Raw genomic sequence first — 16,520 nt, 5'->3', positions numbered from 1 at the left:
GTGAATCAGAAGGGCAGCAGATGGGGCTGTCAGTCAACTATGCTTTCCAACAGGATATCTGAGTAGCCCATTTCCACGGCTGCCACAGGAATCAGCTACTTAATCTGAATATACACCCTTTATAATCCAGTAACTCTATTCCTGTAACTACAGAATGTGTTCATGTATTAATCAAAAATGTGTTCAAGGATATTCACGGCATGCTATTTGTAACAACTTACACCTGGAAACCATCCAGATGTTCATCAATAATAGAATGAATAAATACATTGTGGTATAATGAAACAATAAATTCTGTACAGTAAGAAAATGAAGCTGAAGCTGTATCATTTTAAAAACACCTGCATAGCTTTAATGATATAAGTATACCATAATTTATATAACTACTTCTTATTGGTAAGCATTTGGTTATACTCAATATTCTCCTCTTACGGATACTGTTGCAATGAACACTTCTTAAAGTTATATATAATACCTATACATAGCATTTCTGGGTGAAATGACTCAAAGAGACCAGGTTTTTTGTTTCATTGATCACCTTGTAACTATGTAGGAATAGGTGAATTATTTGAAATCCTGTGATCAGAAAATATTAAATTTTAATTAAAACTTGCTTGCAATTTCTCACATGTATACATTGTTTCATTGTTTACAAAGTGCTTTCACATATCATTATATTGAAAATCAACCTGGTATGGTAAATTACCATTACCCATATTTATATGTGAGGAAGTGGGGACAGGGATTTGAAGTGACTTGTCTGAAGTCATGGAGCTAATAAGGGTTAGAACTGGAACAAGGACACTTGCCTCCTGATTCCAAATGCAGTTCTTTTCCATCACAAACAGGTAGCTCCTGAGTCACTATAGTCCTGCTACATCTCATACTCCATAGTGAATACTTTTCAAGGTAATGGTGACACTGGAGGCCATGTTGCCCTTGGGTGTGTGCAGCCAAGTCCTGCATAAAGAAGATGCTGTCAGCCTGCCAGGGTGACCAGGCTGAGAGCATGTGCCTCAGGGACTGGCCAGACACAGGATCCCAGGGAATTTGGGTCAACACCACCATTCACCAAGAGATCAATTTCACTCCTTCTATTTTAGGTAGGTTTTCATAGTAGACTAGAGGCCTGGTGGATGAATTTATGCACCAGTGGGGTCCCTTGACCTGGCCTGTGGGATCGGGCTGAAACTGGCTCTCCAACATCTTCCAAGGGGTCCCATGTTGCAAGAGGGTCCAGGCCAGGCCACCGGACCTCACTTGTGCATGATTGGAGCTGAGGAGAGACACAGGAGGTTGGCCAGCTGGGGAGGGACCATGGGAGGGTCCCAGGGCATGTCTGGCCCATCCCACTCAGTCCCGATCAGCCAGACCCCAGCAGCTAGCTAACCTACTTGTTGGAATATCTGCCCCCAGGTGGTCAGTGCATGTCATAGCGAGCAGTTGAGTGGCCTTAGCATATCATTGGCATAGTTTGCTTTGATTGGTTGAACAAATAACAAGCCGATCAGACACTTAGCATATTAGGCTTTTATTACATAGGTTGAGGGTATAAAATACTTTGCAAAAAACATGACGCCAACAAAGATTTATTAAGTTACTGTACTCCTTGAAGGGCCCAGCATAATTTAATTCCTGTCCAATTTTTTAATCAACAATATAGATCAATAAAGCTTTAAAAAAAAAAATGATGATGAGGTCCTGGGCAACCTGCAGCAATGCATAGCTGCTGACTGCTAGTATGGCCAGGTGTCATTAGTATCTTCCATCGGTGGACTGTTTCTCCTCTTGTCTTCATGGTTGGAACAGACCTGACAACTCCTCTGTTGCAGGAATCCCCATGGTCTTAGAGTAGTTTTCTGAAAATATACACACATATTCTCGACGAAAAGTTAATAAAGGAATCTTTTCTATAAAATTGACTTGGAATATTTTTTATTTTTGCCCAAACGATTTTCCTTTGGCTTATTATGAAACCATGTGTGATTTTTATGGGTGTCTTGCTGTTAGCATTACAAATAAAAATTAATTTTCTACAGTAAAAGTTTTCTAGATGTAATTTACTTACAGGATATTTTTCCTTACATGATATTACCCTACTATCCCTTTTTTTTTTTTTTTTAATGGAGAGGGTTGTACCTGCATTGCCACCATCTATCCATCATCCAGATATCATTGCTGATGTGTACATATAAGGAACTATTTGATATTGAAACTCAGTCTCAGAATTGTTGGACATTGAAATTGGGATTCAAACATTTTTTGTTATTATATGTTTATTTCTAGTATGCAGTTGCAAGATTTTTTAAAGAAAAAAATGGGGAGAGGATCCAAGATGACTACACAGGTAAACACCTAACTGCAGCCGCACACAACAATTTCAATAAAATACAAATAAAATATAAAATGGACATTGCCCAGAGCTACAGGAAGTCGACTGACTGAAAATTCTACAACAAGAAGGAAAGAGAAAACCAGAAGGAAAATCAGAGGAGCTGTAAAACCTAAGGTACGGAGACATGTTGCACGTGTGCAGAGAGGACCGAACCGGAGAGGAGGGGGAGGCTGAGTACCTGGCTGGCGTTCACTAGCGGGAAGGAAATAAAAGCTCCGGACTGGGCTGAACCCCAGTTCTAGGCCAGATCCTGGGGACCCAGGCTCAAACAGAGGGAGACAGGGCTGTGAGGCGGAATCCCAGGGGAGCGGTGAAGGGCAGAGCCCCTGGAGTCATGCACATTATGCGCAGAGGGCAGAGGACAGACTGTTGACTCTGATTCTAGACTGACCTGACGGGAAGGAGACAAAGGCTCCAGGCTGGGAGGAGTGGGATGAGGAGCAGGAGCCACTGCCAGGCACCGGCAAGCCGGCCGGCGACAGGGCCCCCAGGGGGGAGGTGCCGCTGGGCCCTCGACCGCTGATTGCCAGCCACGGAGCAGAGGCCGGGGGCCGCTTCCTGGGTGGCGCTGACCCCGGCAACAGGCTGAAGCCGCACAGGAGGCTGAGGAGAACAAAGTGGCACCATGGGCCAGCCTGCTGAGCTTCCAGGACGAGGAGGAAGAAACCGAAGAAGTTTTCAATGTGAAGAAATCAAGTTATAACAAAAAGATAGTAAAATTACTTAAGAAAGAATACAAAGAAGATCTTGAAAAATTGAAGATTAAGACAGAACTCAACTCAGCAGCCAACATTGCAACATAAATGCGTTTAAAAAAAAAAAAAAAAGGATAGAATGTTGGAGCGGCGGTGGCCAGGCCCAGAGTGGCCAGGCCCAGGGCAGTGGCATCCGGGCCCGAAGCAGCAGCAGCCAGGCCCCGGAGCAGCAGCAGCTGGACCTGGAGTAGCAGCAGCCAGGCCCAGAGCAGCCAGGCCTGGGGCAGTGGCAGCCAGGCTCAGAGCAGCCAGGCTGGGAGCAGCCATGCCCGGAGCAGCAGCAGCCAGGCCCGGAGTGGCAGCAACCGGGCCCCAAGCAGCAGCGGCCAGACCCGGAGCAGCTGGTTGTGAAGCGGCCAAGAGCAACAGAGCCCAGGCCCGGAGCAGCCGGGCCCGGAACAGCTCGCTCCTCTCCTGCCCTTGCCCCAGGGCTGCTTCTCAGACATGGCTGGAAACTTTTGGGGGAACTTGAGGGTCTGCTGAATCAAGTGATGAAGGCTTAGGTCTGGATGTGTTGAGTTGTAGCGCTGGGGTGTTGATCTGTGAGTGCCTTGTGTGGGGTCTGAATGAGGTTGGTTGATCTATTTGGAAGTGTCTTTTGTGTGAAGTGTATCCTTGGGCATGTGGAGGTATTATTGATTTGAGAAAATGCTAAGTAACTGATTTACTACCTGAAAAATTTAAAATTCTGAAAGTTTAAGGTCTCTTGCCAAAAGGAGGTTTTAAAGCTAACACCTTAATTTTAATGGAGAAAGGGGAGGACAAGCCCTTCCCACCCAGAACAGGTAATCCAATTCCAGCCAGCAGCTATCTTTAAACAATGTGTTTACATTTGAATGGCTACACCTTTTGATAGCCTAAGAGCAAGTTTATATGTAAACAAGTTTGCTTCTCAGTTCCCAGGGCGGAAAAAAACAAGGTTTAAAATTATTAGATTTTAAAATTTATTCTTAAAAACATAAAAGATTATTAATTAAAAAAAAAAAACACAAGGAAATTAAAAAACCTGATCAACAATATTAACTGTTGATTATAATAGAATCAGAGATACGGGAGGGGAGTGGACTGACTCGGGGAAAAGGGGAGTGGTGGATGCGGGAAGAGACTGAACATAGACTGTGCACCTATGATTGAGGACAATGGGGGGTGGGGAAAGGACAGAGGGTGGGGTGGGAACCTGGTGGAGGAGGAAAGAAATGAGGAACCTTTGTGATAATATGAACCATAAAGATTGATTAATTAAAAAAAAGAAAGAAAAAAATGGGGAAAAATAGTTATAGAGATAAAGAACCATTGAACTGACTGTCAAACTATAGCAGGAAGGCAAGGGAGGTTGGGGACGGGGGCTGTAAGAGATCAACCGAAGGACTTGTATGCATGCATATAAACATAACCAATAGATACAAGACCCAAGGGGAGGGGGACAGGTGAAGGAATATGCGGGGTTAGGAGAGTGTGGGATGAGGTCAAGGGGGCATATGTACTACTATTTGTGAAGCTTCAAACAATTAAAAAAAAAAGAAAAAAGAAAAGAAAAATGATGATGAGTCAAGGTTTTCATCCCTTGGTTTTACCTGAGAGGTAAATCACATAAAAATGTAGCTTAGATAAACAGTTGCTTTTTTATGAGGAGAAAAACAAACAAACAAACAAAAAACCTCTCAACGTTTTTACTGTGTGAATAAATCAGCCACACACTAGGACATAAAGTGATATGAGTAATAAAGTGAGCATTCCTGGCTTGCTGGAGATGAAGAGGAAAGTTTTAAATCTTTCTCCTGCTCTTGATTTAATACAGGTGGGATCTCCAAAGGCCTTGGACATGATTAGTGGTGTTTCTAAAAAGATGTGTGAATTGATGCAGCTGCAGCGGGGAGCCCAACACAAATCTCATTCTCACTTGGTCATGGTTAGGACCGCAGAATTGAAGACAATTAGATGAAGCCAATAGTAATAAGAGCATATTTATTTTATAAATTTTGTTGCTATCATTACTATTTGCTCTTTCTAATTGAGCATTCTTGGTATAGAGGAAGGTTTTGGACTTTTGAAATATTAATTAGGCTTATTTTTAATTGCATACAGTTGATTAATATCTTTTTGAATAAGCCTTCTAGCGTGTGACTGTGTATATCTGTATTCAAGTTCTGATTCAACCCTCATGAGGCCAAGTGTCTGTCCTCCAAGATTGGGTTCCCTTATACAAGGAGCAACTGCGGCATGATGGAAAGAGCACTGAACATGCACTAAGAAGACATAGGTTGAGTGCTGCTTTATATACCATATTGAAAAGGGTTTGTTCACCTGTATGTTTCAGAAAAACAGGAGTGGTTTAAACACACGAATTTTATTCTTGCTCTGAAGGAAGTCCCAAGGTGGGAGTCAAAGGCTGGCAAGTGGTAGATGAAATTGTCTCTGATATCTCTAGGGCGAGATCCTTGTCATGTTCAGGAACGTGTTTGTTCATCAACAGTTATGTCTAATTCCAGGCCAGTAGCAGGAAGAAGAGCTGAAGAAGCCCAGAATATCCCATTCTTTAAGGCCACTTCTTTAGAATTATCTGTAACCTTTCACTTACAGGTCATTGGGTAAACCTACTCACATGGCTATGCCTACCTGGGAGAGAGCCTGGGTAAAGTCATTGTTACCGGTTGAGTAGTTGTTAGTGAGCAATGTGATCACTAAAAGTGAATGTGCATTATTTAGAAAGAATGAACAAAAAGGAACTTAGCAGTCTTTGTTGAGTTATTAAATACAATGGGGATGTATGCCAATTCATTTTTTTTCCATAAAGAAAAAAACCCACATTGTTATTTTTAGGTTGGAAACGATCCAAAAATTTCAGAAAATTCAAAGAAAGAGATAAAAAGCAATTGAAATTCTGTCACTCAGAGTTAAATTTTTATTACTATCTCTGTAAATATTTTTCACATGCTCCTTTGTACACACATAATTTCACAGAAATGCCATTATTTCATACAATCATTGCTTTCTCCAAATCTGCTGGGTGGGCATGGTTTGCCTTAGGGTATTTGCGAGATGATTGTTTGTCTGCAATGCCCTTTTGCCAAATGTTAGCATGGCTCCCTCCCTCCCTTTCTCAGTAGGCCAGCTCCCTCTCTTCCTCATTCTGACCAGCTCCCTCACTTCCTTAGTATGGCTCTCTCCCTTCCTTGATCAGTACAACTAACTTCCTACTTCTTCAGTGTGGCCAGGTTTCTCATTTCCTCAGTCTGACTAGTTCCCTTATTTCCTCAAAAGAGTAGATCCTTCCTTTCCTCTCTGTGGGACGTTTCCTCCTTCCCTCACTGGGCCAGTTACCTCCCTTTCTCATTTTGACCAGCCCTACGCCCCCCACATCCTTAGTATGGTTATTTCCCTCCTCAGTACCCCTAACTTCCTACTTCCTCAATGTGGCTAGCAGCATCACCTCTTCAAGGGTTTGCTCAAATGTCGTTTATTTAAAAAAATTTTTTTTTTTAGTGAGGCCTCCCTGATATATAATTGCACTCATCTCTCACTTTTTCATATTTTATTTTAATTTTCTCCATAGAACTTATCATGTTTTAATGTGTTTTATAATTTAGTTATTATGCTACTTTATGTTTCTTCCCAAGACAATGAGAGTAGAGATTTTTCTGTCTTCTTTTTTTAAATTTTGTAATAGTATATAGTATTAAACTTTTTATTCTATTTATTTTTTAATTTAAATTCTTTATTGATTAAAGTATTATATGAATGTCCTCCTCATCCCCACTTCTCCCAGCTGTTCCCAGCCCCCAGCACGTGCCCTCACCCCTTACTCTCTGTGTTCATTGGTTAGGCTCATATGCATGCATACAAGTCCTTTGGTTGATCTCTTCCCCCACTCCCCCTATCTTCCCGTGTAGGTTGGACAGTCTATTCGATGCTTCTGTGTCTCTGGTTCTATTTTTGTTCATCAGTTTATGTTGTTCATTATATTAAACAAGTGAGGAAGATCATGTGATATTTATCTTTCTTTGCCTGGCTTATTTTGCTTACGTAATGCTCTCCAGTTCCATTCATGCTGTTGCAAATAGTAAGAATTCCTTCTTTTTTTACAGCAGCATAATATTCCATTATTTAGATGTACCACAGTTTTTTAATCCACTCATCTGCTGATGGGCATTTAGGCTGTTTCTAAATCTTAGCTATGGTAAATTGTGCTGCTATGAACATAGGGGTGCATATATCCTTTCTGATTGGTATTTCTGTTTTCTTGGGATATATTCCCAGAAGTGGGATTACTGGGTCAAATGGGAGTTCCATTTTTAATTTTTAAGGTAACTCCATAGTGTTCTCCCACAGTGGCTTCACCAGTCTGCATTCCCACCAGCAGTGCACGAGAGTTCCTTTTTCTCCACATCCTCTCTAGCACTTGTCCTTTGTTGATTTGTTGATGATAGTCATTCTGACAGGTGTGAGATGGTACCTCATTGTCCTTTTGATTTGCATCTCTCAGATGATTAGTGACTTTCAGCATTTTTTTTTTTTTTTTCATATATATCTTGGCCTTCTGTTTGTCCTCTTTTAAAAAGTGTCTATTTAGGTCCTTTTTCCCATTTTTTGATTGAATTGTTTATCTTCCTTTTGTTAAGTTGTATGAGTGCCCTGTAAATGTTGGAGATTAAACCCTTATCAGAGATAACATTGGCAAATATGTTCTCCCATGCAGTGGGACTTCTTGTGGTTTTGTTGATGGTTTTCTTTGCTGTGCAGAAGCATTTTATTTTGATGTAGTCCCATTTATTTATTTTCTCTTTAGTTTTACATTGCCCTAGGAGCTGTATCAGTAAAGATATTGCTATAACATATGTCTGCTATTTTGCTGCCTATGGATTCTTTTAAGATTTTTATGGTTTCCCATCTTATGTTTAAGTCCTTTATCCATTTTGAGTTTATTTTTGTGTGAGGTATAAATCGGTGGTCTAGTTTCATTTTTTTCACAAGTATCTGTCCAGTTTTCCCAACACCATTTATTGAAGAGACTGTCTTGACTCCATTGTATGCTCTTGCCTCCTTTGTCAAACACTAGTTGAGCATAATGGCTTGGGTTGATTTCTGGGTCCTCTGGATAAAGGGATTTTTCTCTTTATCCAGGATATAGACTAGTGCTCAGCACATAGTAAGTACTTAATAAATCCTTCTGGAAGAATGAATTTGCAGTGCTTCTAACACCTGATAACATCATTAGTTGTGAGGATTAAACTGGACAATGTAGATGACAGCACTTAGCACAGGGTCAGATGGCAGAGGCTCCAAAGAAGGATGTTAAGGCTGCTCTTATGTCTATTTAAAATATCCATGCCTCTAGGGAGCACTTACCACCAGACCTTTAAAATATATTTCATATGGGAATGCTCAGGACCTACTCAAGAAGGCAAATAATCCTTTCCACTAATATTTATAGGGTAAAACAAGATTGTTGTTAGAGTATTAAATTTGATAGTAAAATAATAGTTAAGTTTTCAGGCTAATTTAAATTGGCTAATTGAAATAAGCAAATATTCTAGAAAAATTAATTGTACTGGACAAAAAGCTGTTCCTGAAATGTTAACTAAAATTTTTATTGGTAGTTAATCTCATGGTAAAATTGCATAACATGTAATTAACCTAAAGCTTCATATTTTAGTGCAAAAAATTAAAATTTAAAAGCTATCAAGACTAGATTATAAAATTTCTAAAAGTCTCCTAGTAGTTAAATAAAAAAGGGAGGCAGGTAGTAGAAGAATATCATGTAAGGAAAAATATCCTGTGAGTAAATTAGATCTAGAAAATTTTTACTTTAGAAAATTAACTTTCATTTGTAATGCTAACAGCAAGACACCCATGTAAAACATGCATGATGTCAAAACAAGCCAAAGGAAAATCATTTGGGCAAAAAATGAAAAAGAATGGCAAGTCAAATTTATAGAAAAGATTCCTTTATTAACTTTTCGTTGAGAATATGTTTGTATATTTTCAGGAAACAACTCCAAGACCATGTGGATTCCTGCAACAGAGGAATTGACAGGACTGCTCCAGCCATGAAGACAGAAGAGAAACAGTCCAGAGATGGAAGATGCTAATGATGCCTGGCTATACTATAGCAGTCAGCAGCTGTGCATCACTGCAGATTGCCCAGGACCAAACCAGAGAGGGTTGGACCTGCATTACCACCATTTGTCCACCAGCCAGAACTGAAATATCATTGCTGACATGTACACATAATGAGCTGTTTGACATTAAAATTGGGACTCAAAAGAACTGTTGGCCCAGAAAGAAATTCACTATAGACTGATTCATTTGCCTCTCAGCATAACCATTATTGCTTGTCTCATTTCCGGTTCTTTTAAGTGTATTTCTAGTAGCACATGAGCTCACTCATGTCGGGGAAATGATGAACAACATAGACTGAGGAACAAGAATAGACTCGGAGACAAGGAAGCATAAATCAGACTGTCGAACCTTAGAGGGAAGGTAGGAGAGGGTGAGGTTAAGGGGGAGAGATCAACCAAAGGACTTGTGTGCATGCATATGAGCCTACCCAGGGGTCATGGACAACAGGGGATTGGGGCATGTGTGCAGAGAGGTTTGGGATGGGAATGGGGGATGAGGACAAATATGTGATACCTTAATCAATAAAGAAATTAAAAAAATATATTATACATATGTTTATCTCACCCCTGAGGTATGGATTATCAAAAGGTTTAAACTATTTTTATTCCCATCATTAGTATTGACAATAGCCTAGTATTCAGTAGGTGCTGTACAAGTCTGAGTTGATGTGAATCATTGATGACTATTCCTAAATCTGCAGACACTGGCATACTGCTTAACTTCTAAGTGCTTCCCCTGTCCCTCTACTAAAATCTCTATGAAGCCATTTGGTACTCAAAGGAAATCAGATTTAGCACAGCTGAGACTGTCTTCTCTCTAGTCAATGGCGTGGCTGAAAACTAATTTTAATAAATGCACTAGAGAGGCATTTTTGAATAGGAAAGAATCATTCAGCTTTGTGAAATTCTAGGTGGAATAGGTATTAGATGTTTTTGTTATTTCTGCCACTTTGGTTAATGAAGCTGTCCCCTTTATAATATAATTAGAGCAACAACAAGTCTCTCAGCAAATATAAAGTGACACACATAGGATCTTGTTTCTAGAATATTCCTCTGAGGAGTCAGAGGAAACTGTTCAGACACAGGATGACATACTAGAGTAAAAACAATCAATTAAGAAAGTGGTAAGTAATTTCATAAGACACCTTCTAGTTCTTTTAAAGATATTCAGTGTTCCTTTTGTATCAAATCACCTTTTATTTTTTAAGATCCAAAGGAAATTGCTTAAGCCTGTTTTGGTTTTCCCTGGGTGAGGTGATTTTCTAAGAGCAGGGTAACATTTATGCTTTTAAATACAAAGTCAGCATTTGAGGAGGATGATAATAAAATAAAGTGTGATTGTAGTGATCTTGTTGAGCCTGAGAAAAATATTAGTCTTTTAAATGCAGTAATCTAACTCCTGAGAATGCAAGATAAGTCAACAAAAGGCATAGAGCTCCCAAGAGAACAATACAGTTCTTCGTGGTCTATTAGGCCAGATACTTTTCTATTGAACAAGACTTTGTTTGGTCTGCATCTTAGAAATTGGTATTATAAGTAAAGTGTCAACTCCATATGATGGCTTGTTTTACATTTTGATTGCCCGACTCTTCCTTCTATCCATCCAGCCCTTCCCCAAAAATGCCCTTATACAGAGTTTCTGGAACAAGTATTTTTTTCCCAGGACTTCATAAGCTTGTACATGTTTCTTTGCCCAAAATGTCTATATACAGTCATGAAAATGGACTCTGCAGAATTGAAAAACCTTAGGCATTAACTGAGACACACTGATTTCCTCCACCAGACTGCGTGGGTTGAGATCAGTATCTATTTTTTATAGTTACTGTGCTTGAAATATGAAGACTATTTTATATATATATATATATATATATATATATATATATATATATATATATATATATTTAAATATATTTTTATTGATTTTTCACAGAGAGGAAGAGAGAGGGATAGAGAGTTAGAAACATCGATGCCAGAGAATCATCGATCAGCTGCCTCTTGCACACCCCCTACTGGGGATGTGCCCGCAACCAAGGTACATGTCCTTGACAGGAATCGAACCCGGGACCTTTTAGTCCGCAGGCCAACGCTCTATCCACTGAGCCAAACCAGTCCCGGCTGAAGACTATTTTTTAAGCCATGCAGCACACATATTTTTTAGTATGGCAGAGGTATATCCTAAATATTTAGATATCTTTGCATTACCAGAGCAGATGAAAACAGGTTTAATTGTGTTTGAATATGTGAGATTTTAGGTTTGCTGGACTCTGAGAAAGAATTTTGTACTGTAGGATATTAAGAGGTAGCTATCTTAATGTCATATCTCCTCCCAAACTTCCTCCTCTTTTGTTCAAAGATGCCAGGCACCTTTGGGAAGTACTGAGCTTAGTTGAAAGCGCCTGAGTTTATGCCATTGAGAGAACTAGATTCACATTTCCATTCTGTCATTTATTAGCCCTGGGCTTTTAGCCACCTTTTAATCTGAGTCTTATAAAGCATGGCCAATAACACCTGTTTTATAAGACGAGTGTAAGGAGAAAACTTACCTTTACACATCTCTTGGTTTTTATTTATAGCAGGGGCTAAATAAATGGTAGATACTTATTTACCACATTGTTTTGAAAAATTTTATTAGTTTGGGGAAATTTTCTGTAGTGGATGCCATTTTAGTTGAAAAACAAAACAAAAGGTACTTGTAATTTATAGTAGTCTTCATAGATAATCTTTTTTAGAGCCACCTCAATTATTTTAAAAGCATTGTTATTATTAATATTTACCAAAGTCACTAAATAAAGGCTATTTAACTTAATACATTATGATTTTGCATTCTATATCTATAGATCAACATGACTGTTTCTTCTAGGGTTATTCAGAGTTCTCTGTCACCTATTATAAAATCATTTGTGCATATTTTATAAAAGAAATGCCCAATTATTATTTGAAGGAAGAGACAAAGAAGTGCTTGGGAATCACTTATAAATGAACAGAGTATGGATAACATAGGATGCCTACAGGAGAGAATGACTAAATTGTTTTAAGGGTTGATGAGTAGGATGTAGAAGGACATTTATCAAGACAAGAACCAGTGAGGTTCATTGCACAAAAGAGTAAACTGGTAGGGGTGGGAGTGGTAAAAAAAAACATGCTGTGTCTATTTTTAGACTTCAGTCGGTCAGGCTGTGGGAGGGTAAGCAGATTGAGAACCCGGTTTGCTTATTGACAGAACAGTCGAAAAAGAGAAATTACATGAAAATGAGAAAAGACACTTGGAGCCATTCTGCTATATTTAAAGTGAAAACTTTATGGAGACACAATGCTGACAAAGAATGCACTTTAATTAAAGCTGGATTGTTTGTGTGAATGTGTGTCTATCATTTCCCCACTGAGGAATTCTTCAGAGGCACCACAGTCCATCTGAGTTTTTTTTTTATTTTTTTATTTTTTATTGGATTTTGAGTAATTTCCCCCTGCTCACTTCAGCAGTGGTGTTATTGACGCAGTGGTGATGGTTTCTAAAAGCCCCGTCTGGCTTATATCATGACCTCATTGGCATTTAATTCAAACAAGAAGAGAAGCCAGAAGAGAAGAACATTCCTGTTTTGTAGACAACATGTCTGCAAAGTCTAGAGTGCTAAGGATTGGACAGGACAGCTAATACTTTGAATTTTCTGGTATTAAGTATCAAGTGTGCCCCAAGTTTTTGTTGAAACTGTGTGGTAAAACGAAAGGCTCATACTTGGTTATGTTCAGTTACAGGTATTTGAATGGAAGGCCACGAGGAGGCATGTTAAGGTGGGAGGGGTGACAGTACAAAGTCCTGTGTTGGAGAGGTTCCCTCTTCCACAGCAGAGCCCTGCTGAGGCTTTGCTGGAGGGTGATTCGGACACATGGGTGCAATGTGGGTAGTGGGCCTGAAATAGAAAAGCCATATCCTAGAGGGGATGCCACAGACTCACTGAGAGAGCATCCTTAGGACACAGGGGAAGAGCGGAAATGAGGAAAGCCAGGTTACGAGAGCTGAGAGAACCAGACAGCTGAATTGGTCTAGAAAGATTCTGGAGGATGGAGCATTGATTCCTTCAGTAGCTCTTATGCTTCCAGAACAATGTCAAGGACAAATGAGGCCTTTTGAAAGACCCGGGGAGGGGGTGAAGAAAGGGAAGGGGGGTGGGGGATGATCAGAATCACTTTCATGAACCCTACCTCTGCTTATGAATATGCCACCAACCAACTATCTATATATCTTGGGACTAGTAATTTATCTCTAGAAGAGTGAGACCAATTGAAAGATCATTGAAGATCTCAGTTGCTTTTATTGTTTAAATTAATTCTAATTAATGGATGACACAGAACAGGTGTGATTTAATCAGATAGAAAAATTAGGGACTTTGGTAGAAAGTAGTCAAGGCAAATTTTGCACATATGACCCTCAGATATTCAGAGTTTAGACCATGAAGGAAAATACCAGAAAGAAACCTTCCTAATCACTCTAAGTCCTAATGTGTTGGAAGCTCCTTTCAAAGCATTTCCATCTTCTCGACTCCATCATTCCCTTTTGAAGTTTCAAAAGGTCAGTATTTGCACTAATCATGCAAGGGAGATAAGGAGTAGGTGACTATTTCTTTTTAGAATTTGGATTCATGGAGAGCATGGAATTCTTTATTTTTGAAAGTTGCAAACCTACTATTTCAACAGTAGGGCTTTTAATTCTGGTGTTGTAAATGTATAAAGACCTCTAAATAGGAGTTTGCACTGAGACTGGGAACTATGGATTCTTTCTAATTAATTTGTTGTTTGTAGACAGACAAATGCTAACAATCACCAACTTTGGACATTTAATATTTACTGAGAAGACCTTACTATTGGGGGAAATATGGCCTTGGGAGCAATTAGCTGGCATTATTGTTTTATGTAATGTAGCATTCTTTTCTATCTTGATTTACAGAAAAATGTGGAATAACTTCCCAGTAAGCAAGGTATTTTCTATTATTTTTCAATTTCTCATCTTTACTTTCCCAAATAATTATAAAACTTAAAACATTTATTTTTAAGTCTTTTCTCATCTGTATAAAATTATTAGATTACAACTAAAATTTAATTAAAGAGCCCAGGCTGGGGTGACTTGGTTGGGTATTGTCCCACGTACTGAAAAGCTGCTGGTTCTATTCCTGGTCAGAGCATATGCCTGGGCCTGATTCCCTGTAGGGGGTGTACGGGAAGCAGCTGGTCAATGTTTTTCTGTTATGTTGATGTTTTTTTTCTCTCTCTCTTCCTCTCCCTTTTTTTCTCACTAAAATTCAATAAAATATCTTTAAAAAATTAAAGTGCTCAGCCCAAATCCCAAGCCTGAAGTTTATTACTATTTCACTCCTGCATTGTCATCTTGCCTTAAGTGATGACCTCATTGGATGTGGCCTCAAGATGTCTCCATGACTCCAGATCTACTGTTCGCTAATGAAAAACGCAATGCAACAGCTGTTGTTTGTTCTGAAAAATTCTAAACCAATAGAGCAGTTACTCTTAACTAAATATAGACAAGACCACGTGTTCATTTTTTAGTGTGTCCATTATTGAGACAGACTATTAAAAGACAAATAACCCCTATTTGCTACCCTGTGCATATGTGTGGTGGGGTAGGAGGAGTAGGAGTGATTCCATCTAATTCCAGCCTGACCTTTCATTGTTCAAAATGGGTTTTTCTCCTCTCTGTTGTAAATATGACCTGCCTTCAGAATTTTATGGGGAACTAAAAGGCCTTGTTTAATTCTTAATATTCATCACTGCAACAACAATCTGAACAGTCATTCTCCTTTGCAGGAATTACATGAGTCATTTTTCTAGGTAAATTAAATAAAAACACAAACTTACTTAATTCAGTAAGGTAAATTATTTGTTAAAATTCAGTTATTCATTGATTCATTTAAAAAGTTAGGAAATATCTTCTCTTTGGAGAGAATTTCATAAAACTTGACCCATTGATATCTTTCTTTCTTTTAAAAAAATATATTTTATTGATTTTTTTTCAGAGAAGAGGAGAGAGATAGAGAGTCAGAAACATCGATGAGAGAGAATCATCGGCCAGCTGCCTTCTGCACCCCCCCCACTGGGGATGTGCCACAACCAAGGTACATGCCCTTGACTGGAATCGAACCTGGGACCTTTCAGTCCACAGGCCGATGCTCTATCCACTGAGCCAAACTGGTTTTGGCGACCCATTGATATCTTTCACTTTAATCCTATTCTATCTCCTCTTTGTCTTGCTGGGATAAAACATGGTTTCCAGACAAGCACTATAGCTATCTCTACAAGATCTGGTCTTGACTGTTTTAGTAGGAAACATCTTGAATAAAATCCTAGAGCCATGCTGAATAATAGAAGTTGGAAAAGGTCTTAGGGATAAGGAAAGAGTGTGGGGAGGGGAAAAGAAGAAGAAAAATGAAATAGAAAAATATGGCAGGAAGAAGTGAGATCTACTGGAGGGAAGAGGAAATACAGAAAGCACATCAAAATTTCAGTCCTCACATTAAGGGAGAGATTAATACCAATACAATCATAGTAGGAGATTTTAATACCCACTGTCACCCTTGGATAAATCATCTAAACAAAAAATCAGCAAAGAAATATCAATCCTAAATGACTCACTAGACCAGATGGAATTAATCGACATCTTCTGAACATTCCACCTCAAAGCCACAGAACATACATTCTTCTCAAGTGCACATGGGACATTCTCAAAGATAGACCACATTTTGGGACATAGGCAAAGTCTCTTCAAGTTCAAGAAGATAGAAATCATATCAAGCATCTTCTCAGATCATAGTGGCATAAAATTGGAAATTAACTACAATAAAAATAATCCAAAGAAATCAAATACATGGAGACTAAACAGCATGTTACTAAACAAGGGCTGGGTTACCAGAGAAATCAAGGAAGAAATTAAAAACATCCTGGAAACAAATGACAATGAAAACACAACAATCCAAAATCTATGGGACACAGCAAAAGCAGTTTTGAGAGGGAAGTTCATATCCCTACAAGCCTACTGCAAAAAAACAAGAAAAAATGGTAACAATTATCTAACTCTACAACTCAAAGAGTTAGAAAAATAGCAACAAGAAAAGCCCAGTGTAAGCAGAAGGAAGGAAATAACAAAAATCAGAGCAGAGATAAATGACATAGAGACCAAAGAAACAATATATAAGATCAACAAAACCAAGAGCTGGTTCTTTGAAAGGATAAACAAGATAGATGAAC

Source organism: Pipistrellus hanaki, assembly GCF_964339955.1.
Source record: "Pipistrellus hanaki genome assembly, chromosome: 1".
NCBI lineage: Eukaryota > Metazoa > Chordata > Mammalia > Chiroptera > Vespertilionidae > Pipistrellus > Pipistrellus hanaki.
This window is presented reverse-complemented; position numbering follows the sequence as displayed.